Genomic DNA, 22182 nt, shown 5'->3' on the forward strand with positions numbered 1-22182 from the left:
CGTGAGCTCCGTTAGAGAAAGAAAACAAAACACCACTTCAAGGTACTGTAATGAACTCATTCTTTACTTATATTGGTGTTAAACCTACTATATTCCAACTTCTCTATGGTTTATAAACTATTTTACTAGCCATAGATTCATCAAAATAAGCAAATAACACATGAAAAACAGAATTTATCAAAAACAGAACAGTCTGTAGTAATATGTAGCTAACGCAAGATATGGAACCCCCAAAAATATAAAATAAATTTCTGGACGTGAGTAATTTATCTATTAATCATCTGAAAAATTAATTAACTAAATATCAATTTCCAAATAAAAATGGCAGCAGTTCTCGTGAGCGCTAAAGTTTCTGTTTTTTATAGCAAGATTAAAAAGACTTTCCCCAAGTCTTCCCAACGGTTCTACTTGGCACAAAAACTAATTAAACACAAAAAACACAAAAAAAACAGAGGCTAGATAAATTATTTATTACTAAACAGGAGCAAAAGGTAAGGAATAAAAATAAAATTGGGTTGCCTCCCAACAAGCGCTATCGTTTAACGCCCCTAGCTAGGCATAAAAGCGAAGATACATCTAGGTATTGCCATCTTTGGAAGGCAATCCATAAGTGGCTCTCATAATAGATTCATAAGGTAATTTAATTTTATTTCTAGGGAAGTGTTTCATGCCTTTCCTTAACGTAAATTGGAATCTAATATTCCCTTCCTTCATATCAATAATTGTACCAATCATTCTAAGGAAAGGTCTACCAAGAATAATAGGACATGAAGGATTGCAATCTATGTCAAGAACAATAAAATCCATGGGCACATAATTCCTATTTGCAACAATAAGAACATCATTAATTCTTCCCATAGGTTTCTTAATAGTGGAATCCGCAAGGTGCAAGTTTAAGGAGCAATCATCAAAATCACGGAAACCTAGCAAATCACACAAAGTATTTGGAATCGTGGAAACACTAGCACCCAAATCACACAAAGCATAGCATTCATGATCTTTAATCTTAATTTTAATAGTAGGTTCCCACTCATCTTTAAGTTTTCTAGGGATAGAAACTTCCAACTCAAGTTTTTCTTCATAAGATTGCATCAAAGCATTAACAATATGTTTGGTAAAGGCTTTATTTTGACTATAAGCATGAGGAGAATTTAGCACGGATTGCAACAAGGAAATACAATCTATCAAAGAGCAATTATCATAATTAAATTCCTTGAAATCCAAAATAGTGGGTTTATTAATATTTAAAGTTTTGACTTCTTCAATCCCACTTTTAACAATTTTAGCATCAAGATCTAAAGACTCCGAATTTTTGGAACGCCTTCTAGGTAAAGGTGGATCGTATGCAGTCCCATCATTATCAAGATTCATATTACAAAACAAAGATTTAATAGGGGACACATCAATAACTTTTAGATCTTCATCTTTATTATCATGAAAACTAGAAGAACACGCTTTTATAAAGAATCTTTCTTAGCACGCATCCTAGCGGTTCTTTCTTTGCACTAATCAATGGAAATTCTCATGGATTTGAGAGACTCATTGATATCATGGTTAGGAGGAATAGATCTAAGTTTCAAAGAATCAACATCAAGAGAAATTCTATCAACGTTCCTAGCCAACTCATCAATCTTAAGCAATTTTTCTTCAATCAAAGCATTGAAATTCTTTTGTGAGGTAATAAATTCTTTAATACTAGATTCAAAATCAGAGGGTATCTTATTAAAATTTCCATAATAATTGTTGTAGGAATTACCATAATTATTAGAGGAATTACTAGGATATGGCCTAGGATTAAAGTTTCCTCTATATGCGTTGTTACCAGAATTATTCCTACCAACAAAATTCACATCCAAAGATTCATTATTATTCTCAATAAAAGTAGACAAAGGCATATCATTAGGATTAGAAGAAACACTTTTATTAGCAAATAATTTCATAAGTTCATCCATCTTACCACTCAAAACATTAATTTCTTCTATCACATGCACTTTCTTATTAGTAGATCTTTCAGTGTGCCATTGAGAATAATTAACCATAATATTATCTAGGAGTTTAGTAGCTTCTCCTAAAGTGATTTCCATAAAAGTGCCTCCCGCGGACGAATCTAAAAGATTTCTAGAAGCAAAATTCAATCCGGCATAAAAATTTTGTATAATCATCCACAAATTCAAACCATGTGTAGGGCAATTACGTATCATTAATTTCATCCTCTCCCAAGCTTGTGCAACATGTTAATGATCAAGTTGCTTAAAATTCATAATATCGTTTCTAAGAGAGATGATCTTAGCGGGAGGAAAATTCTTAGAGATAAAAGCATCTTTGCACTTATTCCACGAATCAATACTATTTTTAGGCAAAGACGAAAACCAAGCTTTAGCACGATTTCTAAGCGAAAAAGGAAATAGCTTCAATTTAACAATATCATTGTCCACATCTTTCTTCTTTTCCATATCACACAAATCAACGAAGTTGTTTAGATGGGTAGCGGCATCTTCACTAGGAAGGCTGGAAAACGGATCTTTCATGACAAGATTCAGCAAAGCAACATTAATTTCACAAGATTCAGCATCGGTAAGAGGAGCAATCGGAGTGATAATAAAATAATTGTTGTTGGTATTGGTAAAGTCACACAATTTGGTATTATCTTGAGCCATTGTGACAAGCAAGCAATCCGACACACAAGCAAACAAGAAACGGACAAAAAGAGGCGAATAGAGAAAGAGAGGGAGGATGGAGATAGAGAGAGGGCGAATAAAACGGCAAGGGTGAAGTGGGGGAGAGGAAAACGAGAGACAAATGGCAAATAATGTAATGCGGGAGATAAGGGTTTGTGATGGGTACTTGGTATGTTGACTTTTGCATAGACTCCCCGGCAACGGCGCCAGAAATCCTTCTTGCTACCTCTTGAGCACTGCGTTGGTTTTCCCTTGAAGAGGAAAGGGTGATGTAGTAGAGGAGCGTAAGTATTTTCCTCAGTTTTTGAGAACCAAGGTATCAATCTAGGAGGCCACGCACAAGTCCCTCACACCTACACAAAAAAATAAACTCCTCACAACCAACGCGATAAAGGGGTTGTCAATCCCTTCACGGTCACCTACGAGAGTGAGATCTGCTAGATATGATAAGATAATATTTTTGGTATTTTTATGATAAAGAGAAATAAAGATGCAAGTAAAATAAATAGCAAAGGAAATAACTAAGTATTGGAAGATTAATATGATGGAAAATAGACCCTGGGGCCATAGGTTTCACTAGAGGCTTCGCTCAAGAGCATAAGTATTACGTTGGTGAACAAATTACTGTTGAGCAATTGACAGAATTGAGCATAGTTATGAGAATATCTAGGTATGATCATGTATATAGGCATCACATCCAAGACAAGTAGACCGACTCCTGCCTGCATCTACTACTATTACTCCACACATCGACCGCTATCTAGCATGCATCTAGAGTATTAAGTTCAAGAGAACAGAGTAACGCTTTAAGCAAGATGACATGATGTAGAGGGATAAACTCATGCAATATGATATAAACCCCATCTTGTTATCCTCGATGGCAACAATACAATACGTGCCTTGCTGCCCCTACTGTCACTGGGAAAGGACACTGCAAGATTGAACCCAAAGCTAAGCACTTCTCCCATTGCATGAAAGATCAATCTAGTAGGCCAAACCAAACCGATAATTTGAAGAGACTTGCAAAGATAACCAATCATACATAAAATAATTCAGAGAAGATTCAAATATTGTTCAGATAAACTTGATCATAAACCCACAATTCATCGGTCTCAACAAACACACCGCAAAAGAAGATTACATCGAATAGATCTCGACAAGAGAGGGGGAGAACTTTGTATTGAGATCCAAAAGGAGAGAAGAAGCCATCTGGCTAATAACTATGGACCCGTAGGTCTGAAGTAAACTACTCACACTTCACCGGAGAGGCTATGGTGTTGATGTAGAAGCCCTCCGTGATCGATACCCCTCCGGCAGAGCTCCGAAAAAGGCCCCAAGATGGTATCTCGTGGATACAGGAAGTTACGGAGGTGGAATTAGGGTTTTGGCTCCGTATCTGGTAGTTTGGGGGTACGTAGGTATATATAGCAGGAAGGAGTACGTCGGTGGAGCAATGTGGGCCCCACGAGGGTGGAGGGTGCGCCTGGGGGGGTAGGCGTGCCCCCCTACCTCGTGCCTTCCTGGTTGATTGCTTGACGTAGGGTCCAAGTCCTCTGGATCATGTTCGTTCCAAAAATCACGTTCCCGAAGGTTTCATTCCGTTTGAACTCCGTTTGATATTCTTTTTCTGCGAAACCCTAAAATAGGCAAAAAATAGCAATTCTGGGCTGGGCCTCCGATTAATAGGTTAGTCCCAAAAATAATATAAAAGTGTATAATAAAGCCCAATAATGTCCAAAACAGGATATAATATAGCATGGAACAATCAAAAATTATAGATACGTTGGAGACGTATTAGTCCCTAAGTAGCCGAAACACCTTAGGAGTCACAACTCACAACACAAACAAAATTGGGTTAAGTGGAGGTGGTGGAAATGTATGGTGGGTAAGCCTATGCGGAAGTGGTGGTGGTGGTTGATGAGGAAGCAACCATCCCTAAGTAGCCTAGAGAATGCGATGGGGAACAAAATTGGTTAGGTTGCGGAAGTCGGTGGTGGTGTAGCGGATGATGTGGTGGAAGCCCTAGGCAAAGATGCCAAAATTCACAAAATTCGATGGAGTGAAAATATGTTAGTGGTATTTTTGTGGGAAGGGGGATGTCAAGAGCTTCAGAACAAGCTAAAGAACATCAAAATCAGAGTTCGGATGAATTAGTTACGGCCGAAACAAGAATCGGCCGAAATCTGAAATTACAGGTTACGAACGTGTCCGTAAAAGGACGGATGTCCAAGGGCCGGACATCTTGGCGGGCTTGGAAAACCGTAAATTTGGCTCGGGTTAGGGGTCCCTGATGTCCGGAAAAGGTCGGACATCCGGTCGTTCCAGGGGCTTCGGACGTCCGTTAAAGGTCGGTTGTCGGGTGGGTCGGGGTCAACGCGAGATGCGAGATTCGGGGCGCGTTTTTGGGCGGAATTTGGGAATTTTGGGGTAAAAATTAAGGAGATTTCATGGATGAAAGATGGGGGAACTTGGGGAGCTGCTAGAGCCACTTGAAACCAAGCAAATCCATGGATCAAAATCAACAAAACTTCTTCAAACTAACAAATCACAAAAAAAAAATTGGGGCTATTTTTGGTGGGGATTTTCGAAATTGGGGAAGAACACAACAAAATTAGGCTAGAAAACAACGAGGGGAGGCTCCTAAATCGTGATCAACGTGGCTCATGATACCAATATGATGTAGGGTAGGAACCCTATAGGCCGATCTTTCATGAAAGGAGCGGATCCCGCGATGAACACGAAGAACACGATGGGGGAAACGAGGGGGAAAACACAAGAGAACACTCAAACCAACAAGTTTGATCACACATGCGCTAGATCCATGAACACAAAGGAAGATACAAGATCCAAAGTCAACAACGGACGATACAAGAGGTAACCAGTCTTCTTCGTGAGGAGGTCTTGATGTTCTTCTCCGTGAGGAGGTCTTGAATCCAGCGTGGATCTTCTCCGTAGAGGGGCCGCGATCTCTCTCGTGGAGTAGATCCGATGTGGATGAGAAATGCTCTATCTCTAATATGAGCTAAACCAATGCTAACCCTAGAAAGGATGAGGGGAAGGTGTACTTATAGTCTAAGCCATGAAGGGGTAAGTGGGAGAGAGATACAAGGCCAAAGGCCCGGCTGTGCACAGGCAGGGTCGGACGTCCGGTCGCTCGCGGGGGTCCGGTCGTCCGGAGGGCGTCAGACGTCCGTCGTTTTGCTTCGGGATGGGTGGCACCGGATTTTCGGTGCGCATCGGACGTTCGGTGCCTGGGACTTGTCGGACGTCCGGTGTTCGTCGGTCGTCCGGCGGCTGTAGAGGGTCAGACGTCCGGCGGCTTCCGGTCGTCCGGTTGCTATAGACTTTGCGGCTCCTTTCGTCTTCTCTTCCAGGCTTCCCTCATGGATGGTGTAGTTGTACACTTGCGCTCGCACTCCTCCTCGTCGTCCGTACCATTCTGACAATACCTATGCATGCACACGAGTGGAGTGTCACGTAGTATACCATCCTCGAAGGGGTCAAGTGAGCACGTGTAAACGAGATGATTTACCTTTGTGTATGTGAAGTAGATATTGCACGTGTCACTTGCCGAATGGACTCTTCACATGGTGATATCCGTAGGATGCTCTACATCACGAGTGCCTTGGGAAGCACAGAAATCTCTGAACTCATCTGAATCAAAGTTTGAACCATTGTCTATGATGATGCTGTGTGGGACTCCATATCTAAATGTTAACCCCCTGATGAAACTGACGGCGGTGCCTGAATCAAGGCTCTTGATGGGTTTGGCTTCAATCCATTTAGTGAACTTGTCGACCGCAACAAGTAGGTGGGTGAAACCACTTCTGCCAGTCCTCAAGGGTCCGACCATATCCAGCCCCCAAACGGCAAACGGCCAGACGAGTGGAATGGTCTTCAAAGCTGAAGTGGGCTTGTGAGACATGTTGGAGTAGAATTGGCAACCCTCACACTTGTCAACTATTTCTTTCGCCATTTCGTTCGCACGCGGCCAGAAAAAACCAGCTCGGTATGCTTTGGCCATGATTGTTCGAGAGGACGCATGGTGACCACAGGTCCCCGAGTGGATATCATTGAGGATCATTTGACCTTCCTTTGGGGTAATGCATCGTTGAGCAACTCCAGTCACACTCTCCCTATACAGTCTACCACTTATCACAGTGAAGGCTTTGGATTGACGGACGATCTGTCTTGCCTCATCCTCATCTTCTGGAAGCTCTTTCCTAAGAATATATGCAATATACAGCACTGTCCAGTCAGGAATGACGGCCAAAACCTCCATGACTAAGTCGACCACAGCTGGGACTTCAACTTCAGCGGATCAGTAGAACTCTTAGGTTCTGGGGGCTCTTCTGTGAAGGGATCCTCCTGGACTGATGGTGTGTGAAGGTGCTCTAAAAACACATTGCTGGGAATGGGCTCCCGCTTGGAACCTATCTTTGCTAGGTCATCTGCTGCCTGATTCTTCAGTCGGGGTATGTGGTGAAGCTCTAGCCCTTCAAACTTCTTTTCTAACTTTCTTACTGCATTGCAATAGCCAGTCATAGCTGGGCTTCTAGCATCCCACTCCTTCATCACTTCATTAACCACCAAATCTGAGTCGCCGTAGACCATATTAGGCAACGGGCGCCGAGTGAAATGGCCATTCGTAACCCATACAGAAGTTCTTCGTACTCAGGTTCATTGTTGGAGGAATAAAAGTGAATCTGAAGGACATAACTGAGTTTGTCACCTCGTGGGGATACTAGAACAACTCCAATGCCAGAACCACTCAACATCTTGGATCCATCAAAGAACATAGTCCAATGTTCTGACTGAACTTGAGTCGGTTGCTGCTGTTCAATCCACTCGACGAGGAAATCTGCTATTGCTTGGGACTTGATTGCTTTCTTTGCTTCAAAGTTGATATCCAACGGAAGGAGTTCAATCGCCCACTTTGCCACTCGACCAGTTGCATCTCTGTTGTTCAGAATTTCTGACAATGGAGCATTGCTGACGACTGTGATGGAGTGATCTGAGAAATAATGTGCCACCTTCTTCGAAGTCAAGTAAATTCCATAGACAAGCTTTTGATAATGCGGATATCTCTGCTTGGACGGAGTTAAGGCTTCAGAAATATAGTACACCGGGCGCTGAACCTTATAGGCTTTACCTTCTTCTTCCCGCTCGACCGTGAGTACTGTACCGACAACTTGTCCAGTGGCTGCAATATAAAGCAATAGAGACTCTTTGCTGATTGGAGCAGCGAGCACCGGCTGGGTGGAAAAGCAGGGTTTTGAGCTCCGCAAACATTGCGTCAGCTTCAGGAGTCCACTCGAACTTATCAGATTTCTTCATCAATCGGTAAAGAGGTAATGCCTTTTCACCGAGATGAGAGATGAACCAACTCAAAGCGGCCAAACAACCAGTAAGTTTCTGAACGTCGTGTATGCGCACATGGCGTTTCATTCGGAGTATTGCGCCAACTTTCTCTGGGTTAGCGTCGATCCCATGTTCGGAAACGAGGAAACCAAGTAACTTTCCGCCTGGAACTCTGAATGTACACTTTGATGGGTTAAGCTTGATATCATATCTTCTCGGGTTGGCAAAGGTTTCAGCGAGGTCAGTCAGCAGGTCGAAACCTTTACGCGACTTAACCATGATGTCATCCATGTACGCTTCCACATTCCGACTGATTTGAGTGAGCAGACACTTCTGTATCATGCGCATGAATGTGGCGCCAACATTCTTGAGACCAAAGGGCATGGTAACATAGCAAAAGCACCCGAATGGGGTGATAAAAGCTGTTTTTATTTCATCGGGTCCATACAGTCGGATCTGATGATACCCGGAGTACGCGTCCAGAAAGGACAATCGCTCACATCCCGCAGTCGAGTCGACTATTTGATCAACGCGGGGGAGAGGGAAGTGATCTTTCGGGTAGGCCTGATTGATATGCTTGAAGTCAATACACATATGGAGTGAATCATCTTTCTTGGGAACCATGGCGTCATTGGTGAGCCACTCGGAGTGGTAAATCTCTCTGATGAACTCAGCTGCCAGAAGCCGAGCCACTTCCTCGCTAATTTCCTTTCTTTTCTCCACGGTGGACCGTCGGAGGTGCTCTTTGACAGGTCTTGCTTTTCGGTCGACTCGCAAATGGTGCTCAGCCAGTTCTCTGGGTACACCTGGCATGTCAGAACGTTTCCATGCGAAGATGTCCCAGTTCTCACGGAGGAACTGGATGAATGCTTCTTCCTATTTGCTGTCGAGTGTTGTTGATATATGAGTCAGAGCAACATTGGGATTAGTCAGATGAATATGAACTGACTTTGTTTCACCAGACGACTTAAATGCAGACTCTGAAGCAGGCTTCTTAGCTCTCAACAAATCACTCAGATCTGCCATCTTCTTGTATTCTTCCATTTCTATTGCTGCCATCTGTTCATCGGCAATCTTCGAGCCCTTTTGGAAGCACTCTTTTGCTCACTGCCGATTACTAGTGACTGTAATCACGCCCCTAAGGCCGGGCATTTTGAGTTTGAGATACACATAACATGGTCGAGCCATGAAACGAGCATACACAGATCTGCCCAGGATAGCATGATAGGCACTGTGAAAATCCACGACTTCAAATGTCAACTTTTCCTTACGGTAATTCTTTGAATCACCGAAAGCCACGTCAAGAGTGATCTAACCGAGTGAATCGGCTTTCTTTCTAGGTATAACTCCGTGGAACCGCATGTTGCTCTCGCTGAGTTTGGACATCGGAATGACCATTGATATGTCCATTTTGCATCATGCTTTTATATCGATATTTATTGCAGTATGGACTGTTATTTCACTTTATGTCACAATACTTATGGCTATTCTCTCTTATTTTACAAGGTTTACATAAGGAGGGAGAATGTCGGCAGCTGGAATTCTGGGCTGGAAAAGGAGCAAATATTAGAGACCTATTCTGCGCAACTCCAAAAGTCCTGAAACTCCATGGAACATCTTAAAATAAATAAAGAAAAATCTTCGCCAAAGATGAAGGCCAGGGGGCCCACACCCTGCTCATGAGGGTGGGCCCCCCCCTAGGGCGCGCCCCCTACCTCATGGGCCCCCTGGTGGCTCTCCGACGTCCATACTCTCCTATATGAAGTCTTTCGATGAGAAAAAAATAAGAAGGAACCTTTCGGGACGAGACTCCGCCGCCACGAGGCGGAACCAATCTAGAGCTCTGGCAGAGCTGTTCTGCCGGGAATACTAACCTCCGGGAGGGGGAAATCATCACCATCCTCATCACCAACGCTCCTCTCATCGGGAGAGGGCAATCTCCATCAACATCTTCACCAGCACCATCTCATCTCCAAACCCTAGTTCATCTCTTGTATCCAATTCTTGTCTCAAAGTCCGGGATTGGTGCTAGTAGGTTGCTAGTAGTGTTGATTACTCCTTGTAGTTGATGCTAGTTGGTTTATTTGGTGGAAGATCATATCTTCAGATCCTATATGCATATTATTACCCCTCTGATTATGAACATGAATATGCTTTGTGAGTAATTATGTTTGTTCCTGAGGACAAGGGAGAAGTCTTGCTATTAGTAGTCATGTGAATTTGGTATTCGTTTGATATTTTGATAAGATGTATGTTGTCTAGCCTCTAGTGGTGTTATGTGAACGTCGACTACATAACACTTCACCATTATTTGGGCCTAGAGGAAGGCATTGGGAAGTAATAAGTAGATGATGGGTTGCTAGAGTGACAGAAGCTTAAACCCTAGTTTATGAGTTGCTTCGTAAGGGGCTGATTTGGATCCATATGTTTCATGCTATGGTTAGGTTTACCTTAATACTTTTGTTGTAGTTGCGGATACTTGCAATAGAGGTTAATCATAAGTGGGATGCTTGTTCAAGTAAGAACAGCACCCAAGCACCGGTCCACCCACACATCAAATTATCAAAGTATCGAACGTGAATCATATGAACGTGATGAAAACTACCTTGACGATATTCCCATGTGTCCTCGGGAGCGCTTTTCCTATTATAAGAGTTTGTTCCGGCTTGTCCTTTGCTACAAAAAGGATTGGGCCACCTTGCTGCACTTTATTTACTTTTGTTACTTGATTTCTCATTACAATTTATCTTATCACAAAACTATCTGTTACCACTTATTTCAGTACTTGCAGAGAATACCTTGCTGAAAACCGCTTATCATTTCCTTCTGCTCCTCGTTGGGTTCGACACTCTTACTTATCAAAAGGACTATGATAGATCCCCTATAATTGTGGGTCATCAAGACTCTTTTCTGGCGCCGTTGCCGGGGAGTGTAGCGCCTTTGGTGGGTGGAATTTGGTAAGGAAAATTTTATATAGTGTGCTGAAATTTACTATCACTTGCTACTATGGAAAGTAATTCTCTGAGGGGCTTGTTCGGGGTATCTTCACCCCGTCCAGTAGAGAAAAGAGTTGCTCCTCAACCTACTGAACCTATTGAAAATGAAACTCCTTTTGAATTTCCTTCGGGTATGATGGAAAAACTGCTAGCTAACCCTTTTACATGAGATGGAACAAAGCATCCTGATGAGCACTTAATATATGTGGATGAAGTTTGTGGATTATTTAAGCTTGCAGGTATACCCGATGATGTTGCTAAGAAGAAGGTCTTCCCTTTATCTTTGAAGGGAGACGCATTGATATGGTATAGGCTATGTGATGATATGAAATCATGGAACTATAAAAGATTGAAATTGGAATTTCATCAAAAGTATTACCCTATGCATCTTGTTCATCGTGATCGCAGTTATATATATAATTTCTGGCCTCGCGAAGGAGAAAGCATCGCTCAAGCTTGGGGGAGGCTTAAATCAATGTTATATTCATGCCCCAATCATGAGCTCTCGAGAGAAATAATTATGCAAAGTTTTTATGCTCGGTTTTCTCATAATAATCAAACCATGCTCAATACTTCTTGTGCTGGCTCTTTTATGATGAAGACTATTGAATTCAGATGGAATTTATTGGATAGAATTAAACGCAACTCTGAAGATTGGGACCTCGACGAAGGTAAGGAGTCAGGTATGACACCTAAGTTTGATTGTGTTAAATCTTTTATGGATACCGATATTTTCCGTAAGTTTAGCACTAAATATGGACTTGACTCTGAGATAGTAGCTTCTTTCTGTGAATCTTTTGCTACTTATGTTGATCTCCCTAAGGAGAAGTGGTTTAAATATCATCCTCCCATAGAAGTAAAAGTAGCTGCACCTATTAAAGTTGAAGAAAAGACTGTCACTTATAATGATCCTATTGTTCCTACTTCTTATGTTGAGAAACCACCTTTCCCTGTTAGAATAAAGGATCATGCTAAAGCTTCAACTGTAGTTCGTAAAAGCAATATTAGAACTTATACACCTCCTGAGCAAGTTAAAGTAGAACCTAATATTGCTATTGTTAAAGATCTCTTGTCTGATAATATTGATGGGCATGTTATTCAGTTCGAAGGTGAAACTGCTAGAATTGTTAAACCTTGTGCTAAAGATAAACATAGACCTATGGTAGGCGTGCCTGTTATTTCTGTTAAAATAGGAGATCATTGTTATCATGGCTTATGTGATATGGGTGCGAGTGCTAGTGTTATACCGCATACTTTATACGAAGAAATTAAGAATGAAATTGCACCTGGTGAGTTAGAAGGTATTGATGTCAAAATTAAACTTGCCAATAGAGATACTATTTCACCAATTGGAATTGTTAGAGATGTTGAAGTCTTGTGTGGGAAAACTAAATATCCTTCTGATTTTCTTGTTCTTACTTCTCCGCAAGATAGCTTTTGTCCCATTATATTTGGTAGACCCTTGTTGAACACTGTTAATGCTAGGACAGATTGCAAAAAGAATGTTGTTACTATTGGCTTGGATGATATGGTTCATGAGTTTAATTTCTCTAAATTTAGTAAACAACATCGTGAGGAAGAATTACCTAGTAAGGATGAAATTATTGGTCTTGTTTCTATTGTCGTACCTCCTAGTGATCCTTTAGAACACTATTTGCTAGACCATGAAAATGATATGTTCATGAATGAAAGAAGGGAAATAGATGAAGTATTCTTCAAACAGGAACCTATTCTACAACACAATTTGCCTGTTGAAATTTTAGGGGATCCTCCTCCACCCAAGGGTGATCCCGTGTTTGAGCTTAAACCTTTGCCTGATAATCTTAAATATGCTTATCTTGATGAAAAGAAGATATATCCTATTATTATTAGTGCTAACCTTTCAGAGCATGAAGAATAAAGATTATTGAAAACTCTGAAGAAGCATCGTGCTGCTATTGGATATACTCTTGATGATCTTAAGGGCATTAGTCCCACTCTATGTCAACATAAAATAAATTTGGAAGCAGATGCCAAACCAGTTCGTGATCCTCAACGACATCTGAATCCTAAAATGAAAGAAGTGGTAAGAAAAGAAATACTCAAGCTTCTGGAGGCAGGTATAATCTATCCCGTTGCTGATAGTCAGTGGGTAAGTCATGTCCATTGTGTCCCTAAGAAGGGAGGTATTACTGTTGTTCCTAATGATAAAGATGAATTGATTCCACAAAGAATTATCACAGGTTATAGGATGGTAATTGATTTCCGCAAATTAAATAAAGCTACTAATAAAGATCATTACCCCTTACCTTTTATTGATCAAATGCTAGAAATATTATGCAAACATACACACTATTGCTTTCTAGATGGTTATTCTGGTTTCTCTCAAATACCTGTGTCGGCTAGAGATCAATCAAAGACTACTTTTACATGCCCTTTTGGTACTTTTGCTTATAGATGTATGCCTTTTGGTTTATGTAATGCACCTGCTACCTTTCAAAGATGCATGATGGCTATATTCTCTGACTTTTGTGAAAAGATTTGTGAGGTTTTCATGGACGACTTTTCGGTCTATGGTTCCTCTTTTGACGATTGCTTGAGCAATCTTGATCGAGTTTTGCAGAGATGTGAAGAAACTAATCTTGTCTTGAATTGGGAAAAGTGCCACTTTATGGTTAATTGGGAAGGCGCGTCATGCAAAGGTTCCCATTTTTTTTCCTTAGTTGACCCCGTGTTTCTATCGGATCCTAAGCTTCATCGGGACAAGCGCATAAACCATCCCATCCCGGTAGAGGGGACAGAGCAGCTCAGCGGGCTAATCAGTGACCTCATCTACCCAAAGACTTTATTTCTGCTGTACTTTCTTAAGCAATAGGAATCCCAGTTTTGAATTATTGAAAGTATGGTGTCTGTAAATTTAATCATAAAATTTACATAATAGTAAATGATCGTATTATTGAAAGATCAGTATTCTGTAAATTTATATAATACTTTCAATAAATAATACTTTAGATCAGTTCTCCGTATTGTTCAATCTACCCAAAGACGGGTAACTAAATGGTGAATAATTATGGAATCATCTCTTAAATTGGTGAGTCAATGAGGATCCCAGCTCTATGCTATGTATTTCGGCTTGCTTGGCTTCATTCAAGGCATCTTCATATCTATTAAAGAAATCAATCAGCTCCTAATTAGGTCCCCCAAGGCGAGCGAAGTGACGTTTTTATTTCTCTTCCTCCGGTCAGAAAAAAAAAGATTTATAGGACCGGATGCATAACAAGAAAAGACAGAATAGTAGTGGTGCCTGCGCGCAAACAATCTTAGAACTGAGCTCTTGTAAAGGTGGGCGTTCCTACGCTCAAAGCCCATATCTCAGATGCATGCCCATTGGAATAGCCCATCACCAGGATGAAATTATCCATTTAGCGCAGTTCCCCTTTCCTCTCTTCTTATATCAACTTCACATCCTAAACACCAAAAGGAAGGGAGAAGCGAACTCGACCTGGTGGTTTTTTATCATTTCATTGACCTTCGAACCGCTCTTGCCCTCCCCTTTCACTTTCTTTCTTAAATGTGTGACTGATACCAATCCCTATGTTGTACACTCTTCCACTAACTAGAGAGAACCATGCCTGAAGTAGAAAGAACCAATTACAAGTGTTCATAGTGGTCTAATAAAATCAACCCTGACCGTGAAGGTTCCTAGTGTTGATACCAGTTGTTGGAGATAATGGAAGGAAGCAACAAAACAGAGAGAGGATCAAGTGTAATCTTAACTACATCTCAGCTCTTATACAAAAGCTTATGTTACAATACATGGTACCAGTCCAATTTATAGAAAATAGCAAACCGACACAAAGTCATTATCGACTCAAGTAACAACTATTTCGATTTTGTTCACAGCTCATTCCTAGCTAAGACATAACGGCGGGTAGGCAAACTATTTATTAAGTGATAAACAAGAGAAACTAGTGATATTATCTAAGCTTCTGGCCATGTCTGATTGGCATTCAAGTCTGCCTTCCATTGCTTGAAAAGGCCTAGCACCGTAAGTAGCAATTGGCTATGTCCAAACTCAAACGTCGTATTTTATCTAAGCACAGGAGTCGTAATAAGGAAAGAAGACATAAGAATGGGAAGTATCCGCTAGTTATAACGTAGTATAAAGAGAGCTATTTCATGGATCTTGGTCACAATAAAAAGAATCCAATAATGATCTATCAACTAAATGAGTTTATTATATAATCCCGTATCTTCAAGGTTGTTAAGATGATTTAGTAGATGTGTCGGTATCGTTTTCATCTGCCGTTGGGAGTGACTGCTTTGCTAATCTATCCTTTTATCCTTCTTTTCGGAGACAAGCACATATTACCGTAACCTAGTGATTAATATATCCTGTTGGTACTACTTCGTCGAGCAATCAATCCTTTTTCCATTCTTGTTCTGAGGTTGTCAGCTTCCTCCGATGGCACCACTTGTACTCTCTGTCGGAATCTGTAGACATAGTTTCTGGGCGTCTTTAAAAACTGATCGACATAGTTGTCACACACAAACCTGCGCAATGGCTTTAGAGTAAAAGAATCTCCTGCCCGGTCACACACATCATCTCGAGCGCGGAATCTACTACTCTAACAAGATACTCGGCTCGGGTAAATCATGCTTTCGTTATGCGAGGAAAGTGAAAGGAAAGAGGGAAAGGGAGACACTGGGCAATCCGGAATCGATGAAATCACTGTTTTTTCGCCTTGTAATATGTCCGGTTACATTCCAAAGATGAATCAGACCAGGAGATAGATAAGCGCTATGGCGGACACATGAAATAAGAATTTGAAAAGTAATGATCAACTTTATGGATCCATAGGTAGATTCACTTGTGAAGCTATGGGATGGGACAAGATTCAAAAGTACCAAAAGTAAGTTAAGTGGGACGCTGAGTTCATTGCTGCGATCGAGGGTCCAAAGCCAGCCAATTTGATGACCGCGTAGGAACGGGTTCCGAATGCTCACAATAATGTAGTTGGAAATGAAAAAAGGCTCCTAAATTGATACCTAATAATAGCTTAGCAGCTCCTTCGTTTTACTAAAGAGCCAAGTTCGGACAAGCAACTCGGAAGGAGGAATGTGTTGAGATGCCTATGCCTAAGAGAGATAAGCGGAGGACGTATGATAGCCGAGAGGATGTCGGTAAACGACGGAGTTTAAGGAGTTGTTTTTGAATTCGGCATGGCATATTTCATTTTTTTTTAATGAGAACGTCGTCTCCTTGCTTACCCGCCTGGCCAATGGAAGGAATTAATTACCTTGGTCAGTCAGCGAAAGAAATAATATCACCAGTTCATCATCCCAATCCTTCCTATTAGTTTCATTAATTAATTCAGCCCCAGAGTGTTGGCAATCAAGGGCCAAGAAAGAATCCCAAGTCTATCCTATCTCGCCACGGTCGAAAGCACAATCCCTTTCTCTTCCTATACCGAAATCGTCGTTTCATTCCTCCGCAACTTCTATCGCGGACATGATCCAATCTACCTTGCAAGACAGATTAAGATATAACTTAAGGCTTTCCCAAGCTGGCGCATAACCTCTGGTAGAGGCATTCACCTAGAGACAGAGAAGTGGGAAACCGCGGATGAAAAGAATACCGAGGTCTTTGATAGCAAACTTCTACGCGAGCTTTCTAACTAAAAGGAATCTCTTATTCATATGGCATAAAATGGAAAAACTTGATGGAGATTTCTTCTCCATTTCCATGGTACAGTCCCTTTGCATGCTACAGTTCCATTACTTACTACCTGAATTTGCTATATACGAAATTCTGACATCTACGGTACTTGTTGTCTACTTCTGGTGGAAGCAATTCCAAAGGTGAAGATAATACTGAGACGAATAGTAATGAGGGGAATGCAAAATCTAGCAAAGGTAAGAAGGGTCAAGGAAGAATAGCAGTGACTTATAAAAGGAAAGCACCGAATAAAAGGAAGGAGATCCGTCTTTATTTTTTGCATGTGGTCAATGCGTTTGCTGATTGATAACTGTCTAATCTTAAGATGGTTTTGTGGCACGTTACAAACATACATATACAGTAGAAATATAGTTGTGTTGAGTTAGGTTGAAGAATTTTTACCTTCTTTTTGAAATGAGATATAGTGCTTTCTTTGTTCGGTAGGAGATTTTGCACTTTCATATTCTAGTTCCTCATTTGAGCGTTCTTTTGCTCTGTTGGTGGGGCATAAACTCATAAATAGTGTGTGTTTTTTCTTTAAAGAATAGTAAAAGTATGCATTCAAGTAGTAGCTTTTTCTAAATAGTCGAGTAGGGCTGGCAACAAGGACTAGGAAGATACGGGCTAGTTTGTTTTTTTAGGGGATTTATTTATGCAAGATATGCACGTGAGTACGTCAGTATATGTGTATTTGCCAATAGAGGAAAACACGTAGTAAGTAGGCTTGCTTTTTCGTAGGGATAGGTAGCTTGACAAGGGATGCCTGGGATAGCACATAGGAAAAGTATAGAAGGAAAGGCGGCGGGAAAGTAGCCATGGTCAAGGTAAACAAGTACTAGGTCTTTTCTTTCCGAAGCAAGTCAAGGACAACTAGGTCAGTCTGGGGGGGCAATCCTCTAGATCGATACTTCTCTTCCACAGACTAAACCAATTAATAAACAATTTATAGAGTATTCTTGCATTCCTATCTGGTCTGCATCTCTCCTATCGAAACTATAATATAACCTTAATGGAAGGGCCCTGGTTCTGCCTTGCCAAACCGAAAAATCCAGAAATTGTAGATGAATTCATCGGGCTTAACGTGTGATTTCGTTATAAGTGAACAGGCGTCGTCGTCCAGCCGTGTCGAGTTGGGATTAGAGGAGAGAGCTCGAATGGATAGGTCCAGTGAGGCGGGTGTGGAGCACGAAGGATTAAGAAGGTCCTCTTTATTTCCGGAATCAACAAGAAAGACTTAGCAGCCCAAATAAAGTAACCCTTTCCCCCTCCCGAGTCTATCGTATCCATAGTTTCAGTGGGTATCGAACTGCGAAGCGAGGAAGCTATTTCAATTGAACGGGCTTACTTTCTTACTTGGTTCTTTTGTAGAACAACCTTGGTATGAAGCTAGACGATTCAAACTATATAAGCATAAGCAATTCAAACTAGACATTTCGACCTTCATCCCACCCGAAGAAATAATAAGCAAAGAGCTCGTAAGTCGGGCATAGAGAAAGCGACTCCTTGTTGGTGTAAGATAGGTGTTGGTCCGATTCACCTATGTCAGTTCGAACCTGACGAGTCGTTCGTTCGTGTGGAGAATCTCTCTCCTTTTCTTCTAAGTCTTGCTTCATTAAGTTACTTGCTCTCTCAGCCTCATAATAATAATCAATATTCAAATACTTTATGCTAAATTCTGTATAGCAATCAATGTCTGAGGGCATAGAGAACCTTAAGAGGATAGGAAAGTCTATTTATTTGAGACCAGTGAGGTCAGAAATTCAAGCATTCGGGTCAAGACTATAAGGCGCTATCAGGCCATACCTCAAAAGGCTCGCTACCTTCTCTAGATACTTGATTGGAAGAGAGGGTAGATGTAAGAGAGTTAAAGCACTTCGCTGGAAGAAGGGTATAATGGAAAGTCAATCAATATTTCATCCGGAACTAAATAGGTCATTTACGACTCAATGGTTTATCAATCAAATACATCAGCATTCCAAAATACTACCCGCTAACGCCCTCACTCTTTGACTTAGAGGTCTTAGCCCCACCTTTACTTATATCTTAGACTTATACTCTTCCTTACTTCCCTTCTCTGGCCATGTGGTTGAGGATATTTGAAAAAAAGAAGAAATTGACAATACCTACTATCGATGCCTAAGAGTAGGTCTTTACCAGCTTGCCTAATAAGAGTAGTTTAATACCGGCTTACTTGTACAAGCTTATACTATAAGAGTGAGTACGCTACCTTCTTGATTATTATCATCAGAAAGATATTTTGAAACCATCCTGGTGTCATTTACTTTCATAAAGCAAATCTTAGTAAATAAATGTGGGTGATCCTACTTAGAATAAGACTTATATTGTGGTGTTAGGTACTAATATAACTCCACTTTATGCGTATAGGAAGGCGGTTGCTTAGAATGCTAAACAGGCCTGGATAGAAGAAGTAGACGAAAGACCTCCAGGCTGTGTCATCATTCTCAATCCTGAAAAGAGAGCGCACATCCTGAGGAAGGCGTGTCATGCAAAGGTTCCCATTTTTTTTCCTTAGTTGACCCCGTGTTTCTATCGGATCCTAAGCTTCATCGGGACAAGCGCATAAACCATCCCATCCCGGTAGAGGGGACAGAGCAGCTCAGCGGGCTAATCAGTGACCTCATCTACCCAAAGACTTTATTTCTGCTGTACTTTCTTAAGCAATAGGAATCCCAGTTTTGAATTATTGAAAGTATTGTCTTGGGGCACAAAGTTTCTGAAAGAGGTATTGAAGTTGATAAAGCCAAGGTCGATGCTATTGAAAAGATGCCATGTCCCAAGGACATCAAAGGTATAAGAAGTTTCCTTGGTCACGCCAGATTTTACAGGAGGTTCGTTAAGGACTTCTCAAAAATTTCTCGGCCTCTGACTAATTTATTGCAAAAAGATATACCATTTCTCTTTGATGATGATTGTGTAGAAGCATTTGAAATACTTAAGAAAGCATTAGTCTCTGCACCTGTTGTTCAGCCACCTGATTGGAATTTACCCTTTGAAATTATGTGTGATGCTAGTGATTATGTTGTAGCCTGTAGGTGCTATTCTAGGGCAAAGAGTTGATAAGAAATTAAATGTTATTTGTTATGCTAGTAAGACTCTAGACAATGCTCAAAGAAATTATGCTACTACTGAAAAAGAGCTTTTAGCAGTTGTATTTGCTTGTGATAAGTTCAGACCTTACATTGTTGATTCTAAAGTAACTATTCACACTGATCATGCTGCTATTAAATACCTTATGGAAAAGAAAGATGCTAAACCTATACTTATTAGATGGGTTCTCTTGCTACAAGAAATTGATTTGCATATTGTTGATAGAAAGGGAGCTGAGAACCCCGTTGCAGACAACTTGTCTAGGTTAGAGAATGTTCTTGATGACCCACTACCTATTAACGATAGCTTTCCTGATGAACAATTAAATGTTATAAGTACTTCTCGTAGTACTCCATGGTATGCTGATTATGCTAATTATATTGTTGCTAAGTTTATACCACCTAGCTTCACATACCAGCAAAAGAAAAAGGTTTTCCATGATTTAAGACATTACTTTTGGGATGACCCACATCTTTATAAAGAAGGAGTAGATGGTGTTATTAGACGTTGTGTACCTGAGCATGAACAGGAACAGATCCTACGCAAGTGTCATTCCGAGGCTTATGGAGGACACCACGCTAGAGATAGAACTGCACATAAGGTATTGCAATCTGGTTTTTATTGGCCTACTCTCTTCAAGGATGCCCGTAAGTTTGTCTTGTCTTGTGATGAATGTCAAAGAATTGGTAATATTAGTAGACGTCAAGAAATGCCTATGAATTATTCTCTTGTTATTGAACCATTTGATGTTTGGGGCTTTGATTATATGGGACCTTTTCCTGCCTCTAATGGATACACACATATTCTAGTTGTTGTTGATTACGTTACTAAGTGGGTAGAAGCTATTACAACTAGTAGTGCTAATCATAACACTTCTATTAAAATGCTTAAAGAAGTTATTTTTCCGAGGTTTGGAATCCCTAGATATTTAATGACTGATGGTGGTTCACACTTTATTCATGGTGCCTTCCATAAAATGCTTGCTAAGTATGATGTTAATCATAGAATTGCATCTCCTTATCACCCTCAGTCTAGTGGTCAAGTAGAGTTGAGCAATAGAGAGCTCAAATTAATTTTGCAAAAGACTGTTAATATGTCTAGAAAGAATTGGTCCAAGAAATTTGATGATGCATTGTGGGCTTATAGAACTGCATACAAATATCCTATGGGTATGTCTCCGTATAAAATGGTTTATGGAAAAGCATGTCACTTACCTCTCGAACTAGAATATAAGGCATATTGGGCTATTAAAGAGCTTAACTATGATTTCAAACTTGCCGGTGAGAAGAGGTTATTTGATATTAGCTCACTTGATGAATGGAGAACCCAAGCTTATGAAAATGCCAAGTTGTTTAAAGAAGAAGTTAAAAGATGGCATGAAAAAAGGATACAAAAGCGTGAGTTTAATGTAGGTGATTATGTATTGCTATACAACTCTCGTTTAAGATTTTTTGCAGGAAAACTTCTCTCTAAATGGGAAGGCCCCTATGTTATCGAAGAGGTCTATCGTTCCGGTGCCATAAAGATCAAAAACTTTGAAGGCACAAATCCGAAGGTGGTAAACGGTCAAAGAATTAAACATTATATCTCAGGTAATCCCATAAATGTTGAAACCAATATTATTGAAACCATAACCCCGGAGGAATACATAAGGGACACTTTCTGGAACGTTTCAGACCCCGAAAAAGAATAGGTATGTGGTACGGTAAGTAAACCGACTCCAAAACAATTTTTAAGGCAATATTTCTCCGTTTTGGAATATTTAGAAAAATAGAAAAATAAGTAGCAGTCCGGGAAGGACACGAGGGCCCCACGAGGGTGGTGGGCGCGCCCTACCCCCCTGGGCGCGCCCCCTACCTCGTGAGCACCTCGTGTGCCTTCCGGACTCCGTTTTCTTACACGATACGTATTTTGGTCGGTAAAAATTCATTATATATTCTCCTGAAGGTTTTGACTCCCGTATCATGCAAATCTCCTCTGTTTTTGTTTTCGAGCTGTTGCTGCTGCAGATTAGAGCAAGATGTCTTCTCAAGAATCAATCGGGGAGAGCCGGGTATCTAATCCGGCACCGGAACCAAGGGCAAACAGCGACGCTGACCACTTTGGGCCAGCAACGGAGGAAGAGATGGAGGCTGACTTGATGAGAGTAGATGCCATGGAGGATCAAGAAGTCACCTCTCGCCTCCGAGCTGGGTTCACGATGGGGGAACTACAGAGCTCAGCTATTCCAAACTCGGTTATCCCTTCTAATGTTAGATTTCTTTCTTATGAAAATATGAAGAGGAGTGTCACTTGTTCTCCCGCAGCTATGCAACACCCTTGGGTGCAAGGAGCTTTAGCT

Source organism: Triticum urartu, chromosome 1, assembly GCF_003073215.2.
Source record: "Triticum urartu cultivar G1812 chromosome 1, Tu2.1, whole genome shotgun sequence".
Lineage (NCBI taxonomy): Eukaryota > Viridiplantae > Streptophyta > Magnoliopsida > Poales > Poaceae > Triticum > Triticum urartu.